The sequence below is a fragment of the Canis aureus genome, chromosome 15 (genome assembly GCF_053574225.1).
Source record: "Canis aureus isolate CA01 chromosome 15, VMU_Caureus_v.1.0, whole genome shotgun sequence".
NCBI classification, from domain to species: Eukaryota; Metazoa; Chordata; class Mammalia; order Carnivora; family Canidae; genus Canis; species Canis aureus.
Genome location: NC_135625.1, coordinates 47,168,323 through 47,181,792, shown reverse-complemented (window position 1 = coordinate 47,181,792; position 13,470 = coordinate 47,168,323).

Here is a 13,470-nt window from a genome sequence, read left to right as displayed (position 1 = left end):
AGGGGACAGGGACAAAGGCCCGCCGAATTCTTTATGACACTGCTGGTCCTTTGGAGAATGCTCAGGAGCCAATGCTTTATTTTCAAAGCTGGTGGACAAAGGTAGAGAGCCAATCAAGCATTTATCCCTCTTTGCCTTTTTTATTGTCTCAGGTTACCAAATCAATGAGGGGAAATTTTTCTTAATAGAAGTTTGTCATTAGTAAAGAAAGAGGGAATGGACTGGAATCCATGAACTGGAATCTCTTTGTCCAGCACACACTCATAGAGGTTGAGTGATGATGGTGACAAGAGGCACCAGCATGTTGGTGAGACTGCTGAGAGGCAACAGGACAACCAGCATGACCAGCCTCCTGACGCTGCCCAGGCCCACGGATCTCACTGGTTTCATCCCCACCACAGGGATGAATTTTGTATGACAGGCACCAGGGACCTGGTGTCTTCAGAAATGAATTGTTGAAAAAAAAAAAAAAAGAAATAGAGGTGGAATTTAGAGATTATATTATATTTTAGAGACATCTCCACAAATTGCCACCTGTGAACATCATTTGAATCCTGACTCGAAACAAAGTAAAAAATTATGAGGCCCTCAGGGAATCCAAACACTGCCTGGATATTGGATAGATTAAGTAATTATTTTTCATTTCTTTAGGTGTGATAATAGAACTGTGGTTATAGTCTAGAAAAAGAGCACTCCTTATCTTTTCAGGAATACAGCCTGAGGTATATATGGAGGAAATGGTGCAGTATTTGGGGTTAGTCTCAAAATGATCTGGGGCTGGGAAGAGGACAGGTGGCCAGAGAGGAAACACGATCAGTTATGAGTTGGTACTGTTGAAACTGAGTGATTGATCCAAGAGGGTTTATGATATTTGGCTCCCTACTTTTACATATGTTTAAATTTTTCTCCAATAAGAAGCTTTAAAAATGTCCATGTTGTTACCTGGGCAGAAGAAGAAACATTGATGTGTCATCGCTCACTTCCAGATCAGCAGCTAAGGCCGTGGGAGCAGGGGACGGTCAGGTCAGGAGTGGCCCCCCGCCAGGGCCTGGCAGTCCTGGGCCCCAGGTCCCTGCGGGAGGTCCTGTAAAGGGGACCAGGATGGCATGAAGGAGGGCAACAGGCTGCCGCTTGGCCCAATCCTGGGTGTGTTCTGCTGAATGTCCTCCCGGTCCTGAAATGTAAGGGAAAAGGCTCTCTTTGAAACAAGATTGAGATAATGTTAGGATAATAAACAAGGCATCATGATATTAATGTAAAGAATGAGAATTGGAAATTACATCCACTCGGATAATTTTCTTGACTTCTCTGGGTTCAAATTTTTTAATCTGTAAAATGAGAGGGTTGGACAAGATCCATGGCTATCAATCTTTGTGCTAGTTAACATTGATCTATTTAATATCTGTATGTCAGTCTTTGCACCTCAAAAATACATTAAATATTTTAAAGTAATCACATTTCCTCAGGAAAAATATCATCATAAACCTACTTACCAAATTTAATTTGAAAGATGAGTTACAGGTGGATTATGAAGGCTTGCTTTCTAGTGTGACACTGAGCACTTGGACATACATTCATGGCTCTGCATTCATTTATTATTATATTCTGCTTTTTTTGTGTGTGTGTAGAAGTGACTATAAAACCCAGATTCCAGGATATGATGTTCTATTGCACATCAATTCTATAATTTTTTAAAAGATTTTATTTAGTTATTCATGAGAGACACAGAGAGAGAGGCAGAGACACAGGCAGAAGGAGAAGCAGGCTCCCTGCAGGAGCCCAATGAAAGACTAAATCCCAGGACCCTGGGATCACAACCTGAGCAAAAGGCAGATGCTCAACCACTGAGCCACCCAGGTGCCTCAATTCTATAATTTTTTAAATTATGCAGTCCCAGGACATACGCTCTTAAATAGCTTTGAATCCAATCACAATTTCCAACTTCAGGAGGAAAACATCCTTGCTTGAGGAGCCTAATTTCGCCCTCCCCTGAGCCAGCAGTCTTGTGATTATTTTCTGAGGAGTTGTCATGGGTGGCAAATGACAGAATCAGCCACTGCCTTCACATGCACACCAGATTTCATGTTTCCTTTCTGTGGCCGTGATTGTGCCATAGCAGAGAGGAGTTTTATTGAGTCCCCAGGTATATGACTGATGGAATTGGAAGTGGAGACTCAAACATACCTGTACACCAATGATCACAGCTTTATTATTTACAACAGCCAGAGGTAGGATAGCTAAATTCACAACAGCTAAAACATGGAAGCAATCCAGGGTCCACCGATGGAAGGATGGAAAACTAAATGGGAAATATCCATACACTGGAAATTACCAGCTTTAAAAACGAAGGAAATCCAGACACTTGCTACAGTACGGGTGACCTGCATGGGCCGAGGGAAATAAGACAGTTGCAAAGGACAAATACTGCACAATTCCACTTTCATGAGGTCCCCGGCACCATCAGATCCATAGAGATGGAGAGTAGAGGATGGGCATGGGGAGAGGGGCAAGGAGTGTTAGTGTTTTATGGGGTCATAGTTTCAATTTAGGAAGATGGAAAGTTCTGGAGACGGAGTTGTGATGGCTGCACAACAATATGGATGTACTTAATGCCACAGAACTGTGCACTTTAACATGGTTAGCACGGGGGGCATCTGGCTGGCTAAGTTGGAAGGGCGAGACACTCTTGATCTCAGGGTCGTGAGTTCAAGCCCCATGTTGGGTGCAGAGATTACTTATATAAGTAAATATTCTAAATAAATAAGCAAATAAATAAATAAATAAATAAATAAATAAATAAATAAATAAAAAATGGTAAATATTACGTTGTGGGTATTTTGCCACTAATAAAAAAATGCATAAGTACAAAACAGGTTAGGTTTAGCTCATTCCTTAGACCCCATCCCTTGACTGGAGGGGGTGTGGGAAAGTCCTGAAGGAGGGACTGAAAACAGTTCCGTGGCCCTCCTCAGAAAGCAGTCAGCTGTGTTTGCCCCAACCGCTGTTGGTAACACAAAGGTGCCAAGCTGCTCCTGAGCTGCGGGGAGTGGGCTAAGCGTTTGGCTCAGGTCATGAGTCCTGGGATCAAGCCTGATATCTGGCTCCCTGCTCCAGGGGAGTCTGCTCTTCCCTCTCCCTCTCCATGTGCCCCTTCCCTGGCTTGTGCTCACTCTGTTTCTGTCAAATAAATAAATAAAATCTTTTTTAAAAAAGATCAAAGGAAAAAAAATAAAATAAAATAAAAAAGATCAAAGGCTCCCTCAAATTTCAAATACAATGTGCTATGACATTCAATAGTTTGTTATAAGGGTTTTCTTGCTTTTAAATTCGATTATAGTGGCAGACTTTCAGATAGAATCCCTTATCTTGAAGGAGACTCTGGTCCCCTAGGTATCTGCCAGCTGGGAACGAGTAGGATCCTGCTGAGCAGGTCCCCAAGACGAGCGTGCTCGGGGTGCAGAGATGGGGGTGGCTCTATGCACCTGAAGGCCAACCTTGAGGAGAGGCCAACCCACGGTTGCCAGGCTCGGTGGCAGACGGGCCACAAACAGGGCTGGAGGCGCTAATGGGGAGGACTACAGGATGGACCGGGCAACCTGCTGGTGTCCCCAGAACTCCGACCCGAGTGGAGACAGAGAAGGTCGGAGGACGTACCTGCTCTACCCACCAGTAGGAGCAAGGCCGTGGCGGTCCTGAAACATGTCAGTGCGGAGGCCCTGGGTAGTGGTGCCAGCTTCCCAGACTGTTCTCCCCTGAGCCCCCTGCTTCTCTGGCACATTCCCTCGAAAGCCCCCACGAGGCAGGATCTAGAGGAGGACAGGCTTCTTCTGCAGCCTGAGGCCAGGGGCTCTTCCTACGACCATGAGCTGCTTTCCCCTCATGTGCTGGACACCGATGAGGACACTGGCCACCACGTTATCAAGGTACAGCTTTTAATTCTAGACCTAGGCAGTGTTTTAAGGGGAAAATGGTCAAAATATGGCACAGACAGCCACACTTTAACTCATGAGCAAGCAAAACACGGAAGGGGATGGAGGAAAGGTGATGGGCAAACCCTGCAGGTGGTTCTGGAAGCCTCCTCCCCTCTGCCTGCTATCTGCTTAGTCTTGTAAAAATAGCCCCTTCTGATCAAATGAGATTAAAGACTCATAACAGCTCCATGTAATGTCTGTTCCTCAACTGGATTCTGAACCAGGAAGAAAACTCCAAATTACTCTGGAATGTCTCAGGAAGTGGTTACAGGTGGCTGGCGGAGCTCAAGCGGCAAAGGTGAACCGTCAGGGCAACTGGGCAATGGCGCCCAGTTCTTCCAACTGTGATTGTGACTTTTCCATGTTTCACATTTTTTGTTTAATTTTTAAAAGTTAAAATAAGTTCAGCCCATTCTACCACACACCTCCCTCTGTGTGCCCACTCCCAGGTGGGAACCTCAGGTGGCTTTGTGAGTGTGACAGATGCACAGTTCCCAACCCACCACTGCATCCTCATCAGACCCTGCTGTGACCCGTGGGGCCGGGGGTGACTGGAGTGGAACAGGCATTTCAGAAGCAGTTATGAAAGTGAATTGCATCAAAGAAAAGCCTTCTGCAGTCCTTGAGATCCGGCATGGCTCAAAGGTGAAGCTGGGCACAGGGCAGGCCTGGGGGTGCAGCTGCTGGCACTTGGCCCCTGGGGGAGAGGGAGCCACAGCCCCTTCTCAGTCATGGGCCATTCCAATCCAGGTGGGTGTCTTTAGAGCAGACACATGGTGCTCCAGCCCACCAGCACCTCCATCTGGAAACCTCTGGAACTGACTAAAAATTGGTTCTGCAATTTTCTCTGGAGAACTTGTATCTCAAGGGTCTGAGTACTGTAAACAGCAGTGCCAGGATCCAGCTTGACTGCTTTTCCTGGTATCAGACCCACAGTCCTGGCCTTATTAACTCTGGGCAGATCCAGATTTGCCTTAGAGCTGTATTGCTGCCTAGAGAATTACCCCAACAGCCAGTGGCTTAAAACAATAAACATTTTGTATCTCAGTTTCTGTAGGTCAGAAATCTGGGAATGGCTTAGCCTGGTGGTTCTCCCTCAGGGTCTCTTGGGAACTTGTAATCAAAATGGTTCTGGGGCTACAGCCTCATCTGAAGGCTCACCTGGGGCTGGAGGGGCCACTTCCAAGATGCCACTTTCTCCTGGTTGTTGGCTGGCAGCCTCGGTTCTCTGTGTTAACCACATCTTTTATCTTCTGTGTTCTGAGACTTTGATGTCTGGGCCTCACTGGCCCTGGAGGCTCTGCCTACCCAGGGTTGGCCACTGCTTAGGGACAGTCGACACTTGTCCACCTGTGAGGGCATTTCACAAATGCAAACTAAGCAATTTGGAGCCCATACCCCTATCACCTATTCTATTGGGTCCTCACACTCTGGGCCACTGTTCATCTGCCCTAAGCACCCTAGAGCAAGGTCCCAACGATTTGGGGGTGGCTCCTATGCCCCAGAGTCCTCCTAAGTTGTTCAAACCAACCAATCCTAAGCCTAATTACCCTGCCCGCCCATTCCTTTCAGCAGAAACCACAGGGAAAGCTCTTGCCCATCTTGCCCACGTCACCATCACCTGCCCCCACACCTCTTGACTTGCTTTAGTGCTTCCCACATGGCCCCCATGGTGTGGCAAGCCCCCTCCTCTTGGGACCTAGCATACTACTGTTTCACTTGGCAGTTTTGTCCAGTCTGTTGGCCTCACATGCCTGACTAATAAAGCCTACTAGACCAGACACCCAGCTCGGTTCTCTCCATCCCTTGCAAACACTCATTTGATGCTGCTGCAGACACTGTTGAGGTCATAGCTGGAGGATTCACCTGCTTAGACCTTGTCTGAATTACAACTGACTGCTGTGTGGCCTGACTGCTCATAGAGAGCTCTGAACAAGGCCGGATTTTTCTGGATTTTCCTTCAGGCTCCCTGTTGCTTAGAGCCTTGGCTCTTAAATGAACACCTTGTATCAGAAGAGATTTACTACTCTAACTATATCCGTATCTCAATTTAATGAAAATGTTAAGGATACTTTGATGGTCTTGCGCCAGTGTAATTTTAAATAAAATGTCTTCATTCTTTGGCAGCATATGCTGCCCTGATGTTTAACTATTGGAAAGTACTTAAGTGAAGTGCTCTTTACAATATTGTCTTTACAACATCAGCTTGTTTTACAGCATTATTTTCCCAGAGTAAACAAAAAATGTTTATGGAAATATTTAAGGCAAAACTTCATCTATGTTGCTAGAAATTAAATCTTAGTTGACGTAGATTATGAAGCAATGTATCTTGAGCAGGGAGGGGTCGGGGGGGACAGAGGGCTTTGAAGTTATGCAGTAGCTCTGGATTTGAACCTTAGCCATGTGCAGACTAGCTGTCAGACTTGTTATTAGAGTGTCCAAGCTTTGGTTTCTGGGTTTGTAAGATGTGGATAATGGTATTTATCTCGTAGGGTCGCCATGAGAAGCTAATGTGAAAAAGAATCCATTTTCTGACTATGATGCCAGTCAGAAAATGAATGCTTGAAACATAGTTGCTTCTTTTTTCCACTGCTGTGTTTATATACTCTAGCACTTAGTTACTTGTAGGTGACTTTGAACAAAAGTGTAAGTGTGTTTCTTTCCAAAACACAGTGCATTTGGAGGTTTAATACTTTTGCTCAGCTTAGGGAGGAAGAGCTCTCCTGACTGTCCTGGCAGCTAACAGCAGGCCAAGGCAATTTGGAACATTTGCAGTTTGGCCTCCTGCCTCCCGCATGTTGACACTCTTAATTGTCTAACCTTTTTAAGTGATTAAAATGATGATGATGATAATGCATAAAAATAGAATCAGTAAAATGTTAACAACGTATTACTGATGCTGGGCCTTTCCATATTGCTTCTTGTTAAACTTTCTTTTTTCTCCTGGGCACTTGGCAAAATGTCCTTTGAGTATAGATGTTTAGTACAAACAATAGACTACAATGGCAACGTTCGTTCCATATATTTGTATCACCAAGACCTCGATCTCAAGAGCTATCTGGGCCTGCCAATTTGGCAGGTGAAGTTGATGAAGTTACAAAACTCATCCAAAGTCACACAGCCAGGACAGCAGGGCTAGGACCCCTACATAGGCAGGGCTGGGACCCAAGGCTGCTGTGGCACAATGCTTTGCAACAAGAAAACATGTTACCTTATAGCAATTGCATTAGGTATTTACCCCAAAGATACAAATATGGTGATCTGAAGGGGCACCTGTCCCCAATATTTATAGCAGCAATTTCCATAAGAGCCAAACTATGCAAAGAGCCCAGATGTCCATTGACCAATGAATAGATAAAGATTTGGTATACATATACTATGGAATATTACTCAGCCATCAAAAAAAAAGAAATCTTGCCATTTGCAAGAGGATATTATCCTAAGTGAAATAAGTCAATCAGAGAAAGACAATTATCATATGATGTCATTCACATGTGGAATTTAAGAAACAAAACAGAGGATCATAAGGGAAGAGAGGAAAAATAAAACAAGATGAAATCAGAGAGGAAGACAAACCATAAAAGACGCTTAGTCAGGGATGCCTGGGTGGCTCAGTGGTTTAGTGCCTTGCCTTCGGCCCAATCCATGATCCTGCGGTACTGGGATCGAGTCCCACATTGGGCTCCCTGTATGGAGCCTGCTTCTCCCTCTGCCTCTCTCTCTCTCTCATGAATAAATAAATAAATAAAATCTTAAAAAAAAAAAGACTCAGCCATAGGAAACAAACAGGGTCGCTGGAGGGGTGGGGGTGGGGGGATGGAGTTACTGGGGCATGGGCATGAAGGAGGGCACGAGATGGGATGAGCACTAGGTGTTATATAAAACTGATGAATCACTGAACTCTACCTCTGAAACTAATAATATATTATGTGTTAATTAATTGAATTTAAGTTTAAAAAATAAAACTAAAATAAAAATATGACCCTCATAGCAAAAAAAGAAAGAAAGAAAGAAAGAAAGAAAGAAAGAAAGAAAGAAAAAGAAAAGAAAACATGTTAAACTTTATTTTCCTTTGAAAGTGGAAAGCAGGGATCCCTGGGTGGCGCAGCGGTTTAGCGCCTGCCTTTGGCCCAGGGTGCCATCCTGGAGACCCAGGATCGAATCCCACATCAGGCTCCCCGGTGCATGGAGCCTGCTTCTTCCTCTGCCTGTATCTCTGCCTCTCTCTCTCTCTCTATCATAAAAAAAAAAAAAAAGAATGTTTGAAAGTGGAAAGCATGCACGGACATATGTGCACCTGTTAGTGACAATAGGAAGAAGGTAACATGGCCATATAGACAAGGCAACTCGAAAGGATGAGGCCATTTTGTATTAGATTCATTTCAGTTTTTAGCAAAAGTAAATAAATAATTCATAGCCCATAATCTTTTTTTTTTTTTTTTTAAGATTTTATTTATCTATTCATGAGAGACACAGATAGAAAGCAGCAGAGACACAGGCAGAGGGAGGAGCAGGCTCCATGCAGGGAGCCCGACGTGGAACGTGATTCCAGGTCTCCAGGATCAGGTCCTGGGCTGAAGGCGGTGCTAAACCGCTTAGCCACCTGGGCTGCCCACAGCCTGTAATCTTAAAGAGCTTTCTGAGAAAGAGAAGAAAGGTAAACACTGATCAATGCAAAGCCTGGTTATGACTCAGGAGCTCTGTTTCACTCCATTCGTCACACAGGACCTGCCTCCAGCTTCTGGACGTGGCTGTGGGCCTTTGCCTATTTTCGTACATCCCCAGCCTCTTGTACCTTCACTTCCTGGTCTCTACATTTAAGGTACAAAGTCACGTATGGTGACTAGGACCATGGGACAGGCCTTTGGGGGCACATTTTATGTCCAGAGAGAGCATGTGGCCCTGGACATTAGGCCTCGGAGCACTGCGCTGACCCCAGTTTCCAGAAGCGTGGTGCCGAGTGCTGGCACAGCTGACAGCACACGAGGCTTCCCACCGCCGTGGGGCCACCTCTACTGCTGCAGCAGAGCGAGAGGATGTTCATCTTGGGCCATACAAAGTTTTGACCTCATTGGGCGAGTGCAGCTGATGGTAGGTTTGCCCGCATGCAAATGCCACGTGTGCCCTGACTGTCCTGGTCCTGCACCAGGTGAGAACATCAGAGAAGGTGTGGCTGTGGGCCTCAGCCTGGGCACAACCTGGAGGGCATCTCGGCCACACAGCAAGGGCTTGGGGCCAGCTGCTGGAGCACGGCCTCCACCTCGGCACAAGGCATGGAACAGGTCAGATGGGGAGACACGCTGGCTGTGCAAGGGTACAGACGGAGGGAAGGGGCCCAGTGATCCCACGGCAGCCCGCATAGTACCTTCAGCGTGGAATCAGCTGTATCCAATGTGGGATACGAGGAAACTTCCCTAATCAATGGGCTGTAGGTCTAGCAATTCTGCAGTAAGGCGCAGGCCAAGGGCCCCTGTGGGGGAAACTCACGGTTCCCAAACCACCACGGCGGAGCCCACTCCTGGCGGACCTCCATGCCAGAGACACAGTTCAGGGGGAAAGAGATGAGGGCTTTCAGACATTTGGGGTAGGAGAGAAAGATGACCCAAGTCAGGTCTGCTTATTGGGCCTGTCCCACCGCAGATTTGTAAAGTTCGCAAAACTGCAATATCTTGGGTCCAGCTTTCTGAAAAACTGGTCCAGGTAAATCGGCCTCCTCCTCTGGATGTGGCGGCCACGTTGCACAATTAACCTCTCGGTAGGAACCAAGAATGCCTGGCACGGGGGCCTAACTGGCACAGGTGAGCCACATTTTTGTGAGCCTAAAATTTTATCTACCTGTGCTTGGGATACCGCTGCCCCTGCCATGATCTCCAGAGTGTTCTCTGGATTTTCATTCATCTCAACAGGCTTTTTTGGTTCCCCTTGCGATCTCTTCCTGAGCTAGGGACCATCTAGAATGTGTTAAGCTCCACATTTGTGACTCCCTCAAATTTTCCCTGTCCAGGAAATGATCATTTCATTCCGCTCTGGTCAGAGAACATATTTGGATTTCTGTCCTTTTACACGGACCAAGATTTGTTGATAGCGAGCGTGTGACCCACTCTGGAGAACGTTCCACGTGCGCCGGAGAAGAGCTGTGAGAGGGGGCACTCCTCAGCTGTTGGTGCACACTCCAATTCCCTTGGATTTCCATCTTGCAAAGCAAGCGATTTAATTTTTGTACTTTCCTTCCCCTGGAATATAATGGAAGAGGAGTATTTATTCAAATTAAGGGCATCTTCTTACTGCCATGTTACTCATGTTATGGACTGTCCCCCCATTCCTATGTTGATATCCTTATCGCCACCGCCCCTTCGCCCCCCGTGATGCTGTTGAGAAGTAGGGCTTCAGGAAGTGATGCCACATCCAGAGGAATCCCCTCAGGATTGGGATTAGCACCCTTATGCTGGGGCCCAGGGAGCCCCTCAGCTCTGCATGTGAGAACCTGGGAGGGTGCCAAGAGTGAACCGGGAAGTGGTTCTCACCAGACATCAGATCGCTGGGCCTTCTCTCGTTTGTAAGCTACAGAGTCTGTGGTGTCCTGTTGCGGCAGCCCAAGCTAAGACAATGAGGTCTTTCTAAAAGGATCTTATCCTTAAAATCATTGCACACACAGGAGGTATGTGTAATCTATCCACATTCCGAAGAATGATACCAAAGTTAGCACCCCCCAGGCTAAGTGCAGCCAGTACCTGAGAAAGCTCCCCCAAGACCTTCCCTGACCAGCAACTATCAACTATCATCCCCACTTCTGCAACAAAATTCTTTTTTTCTTTCTTTTCTTCTTTCTTTCTTTCTTTCTTTCTTTCTTTCTTTCTTTCTTTCTTTCTTTCTTTCTTTCTTTTCTTTCTTCTTTCTTTCTCTTTCTCTTTCTTTTCTTCCTTGTTTCTTTGTGTATTTCTTTCTAATTTAATATACTGGAGTCTTTTTGTATTTTATTATTGGAAAAAATGTGATCACTTCCTCTCATTGCATGAGTTCTGGTTAATTCTACCAGACAATGTGGGTGGATTTTGGGGGGCATGATAAATGGAGGAAGGAGTGAATTTCCAGCCTTGGGTGTACAGTGGCCTCGGTGTTAATTTAATGAATGCTCTCTCTGGATGAATTCCAGAGTCTCTGAGGCAGCACCTACATGGCTCACCAGCATTTCTAGGATGATCCCAAAGGAAGGGAGTATATCCTCTGGGGAGAGTGAGGAACTGACCTTATCAAATGTAAGCTTGCACCCCTACAACTCAGCCATGCAATGTTAGGAAGTCTACCCCACAGGAAGAATTCATTCCTAAGCATGAGAATGTTCTTGTGGCAGAATTTGTAACAAAAAAATGACATCAACTTCAGCATCAAACAATTGGGAAATGGTGAGATAATAAATTATGGTCCATCTGTACAATGAGATCCTAGGTAGCCAATGCAACTAATGCAGTACATTTTTTAAAAATTATTTATTTATTTATTTGAAAGAAAGAGAGCATGTGAGCATGGGCTGGGGTGGGGGGGAGGTGGTGGGTAGGAGCAGAGAGGGAGGGAAAGGGAGGGGGAAAGATTCTCCAGCAGACTCCACTCTAAGCATAGAGCTCAATGTGGGGCTCGATCTCACAACCCTGAGATCATGACCTGAGCTGAAACCAAGAGTTGGTTGCTTGACTGATTGAGCCACCCAGGTGCCCCCTAATGCAGATTTCTAAGTCCTGTCATGGAAGGATATCCATGCTACATTTGGTACCAAAAAAAAAAAAAAAAGATTTTGGGGTTTTGGAGGTTAATACAATCTCTCTTTTCTTTTTTTTTTTTTATTTATTCATGATAGGCACACAGTGAGAGAGAGAGAGGCAGAGACACAGGCAGAGGGAGAAGCAGGCTCCATGCACCGGGAGCCTGATGTGGGATTCGATCCCGGATCTCCGGGATCGCGCCCTGGGCCAAAGGCAGGCGCCAAACCGCTGCGCCACCCAGGGATCCCTCTCTTTTCTTTTTAAAGTATGTTGCACACCCAACTTGGGGCTCGAACTTACGAACCTGAGATCAAGTGTCACACGCACTTCCCACTGAGGCAGCCAGGTGCCCTGATCTCTTTTAAAAATAGAACAATCCCCAGTAGACAGCATGGTACCCAGAATAATGCCTCTCCTTCCAAAGATGCCCACATCCTAATCCCTAGAGCCTGTGAATATGTTACCTTACCTGGAAAAAGTGACTTTGCAGACGAGGTTCAATTAAAGATCTGGAGATGGGATGATTATCCTGGATTATCTGAGTGGATCCAGTGTAAACACAGGGGTCTGTATACGAGGGAGGGAGGAGGGTTAGGTAGAGAGAGGTGTGGGGACAGAAGCAGAGGACGGAGTGATGTGAATGATGGATGGGGCACCAGCTAAGGATGTGGAAGCCTCTAGAAGCTGGAAAGGGCAGGTAGATAGAGTCTCCCCTGGGGCCTCCTGAAGGAATCAGCCCTGTAGACACTTTGATTTTGGCCTGGTGAGATTTTTAAATTTTTTTTAAAGATTTTATTCATTTATCAGAAAGAGAATGTGCCCATGAGAGCACAAGCTGAGGGTAGGGGCAGAGGGAGAGGGAGAAGCAGACACCCACAAAGCAGGAGCCCAGTGAGGGACTTCATCCCAGGACCCTGAGATCATGACCTGAGCCGAAGGCAGACACTTTACCCACTGAGCCCCCCAGGTGCCCTCCACAAGACTCCTGACTTCCTGAACAGTATGGTAATACATTTGTGTTATTGAAGCCACGAGATTTTTGGTGATTTGTTAGACTAGTGAGAGGGAACTAAGGCAGAGAGATCATCTCAAAGGCAGGGTGAAGGCAATGCAAAGCAGATGGAAATTTTCACCTTGTACTTTGCTTATGTTGCTACTGTTTTTATTTTAGTAATAAATAGTATTTTTTTAAAGATTTTATTTATTTATTTATTCATGAGAGACACAGAGGGAGAGAGGGAGGGAGGCAGAGACACGGGCAGAGGGAGAAGCAGGCTCCATGCAGGGAGCCTGATGTGGGACTCGATCCCGCGTCTCCATGATCACTCCCTGGGCCGAAGGCAGGCACTAAACAGCTAAGCCACCCAGGGATCCCCTGTTTCATTTTTTTAGAAAAAGAAATGACCAAACGCTTTTCCAGTATGGCTGTAACATTTTACATGGGGGAAGCTGGATTTCTCTACCTCCTTGCCAGGATTTGGTGCTGTCAATATGTTGCAGTTTAGCTGTCTTAATGGCTGAGTAATAGTTACCTGATTTTAACCTACCTCTTTCCACAGCCTTTTAGAAATCATGGATGCAATTCACAAATACTTGAGGGCCTATTGCACAGCAACTAGAGCAGAGCCGCGAGGGAGCCAGCTGGCTCCTGTGCTCTAGAGAAGCTGCGTTCTAGAAGAGGAAGAAGGATAGGACACAATTAAGGGTCACTGGAGTTACATTCCACTGGCTTTACGCTCTAG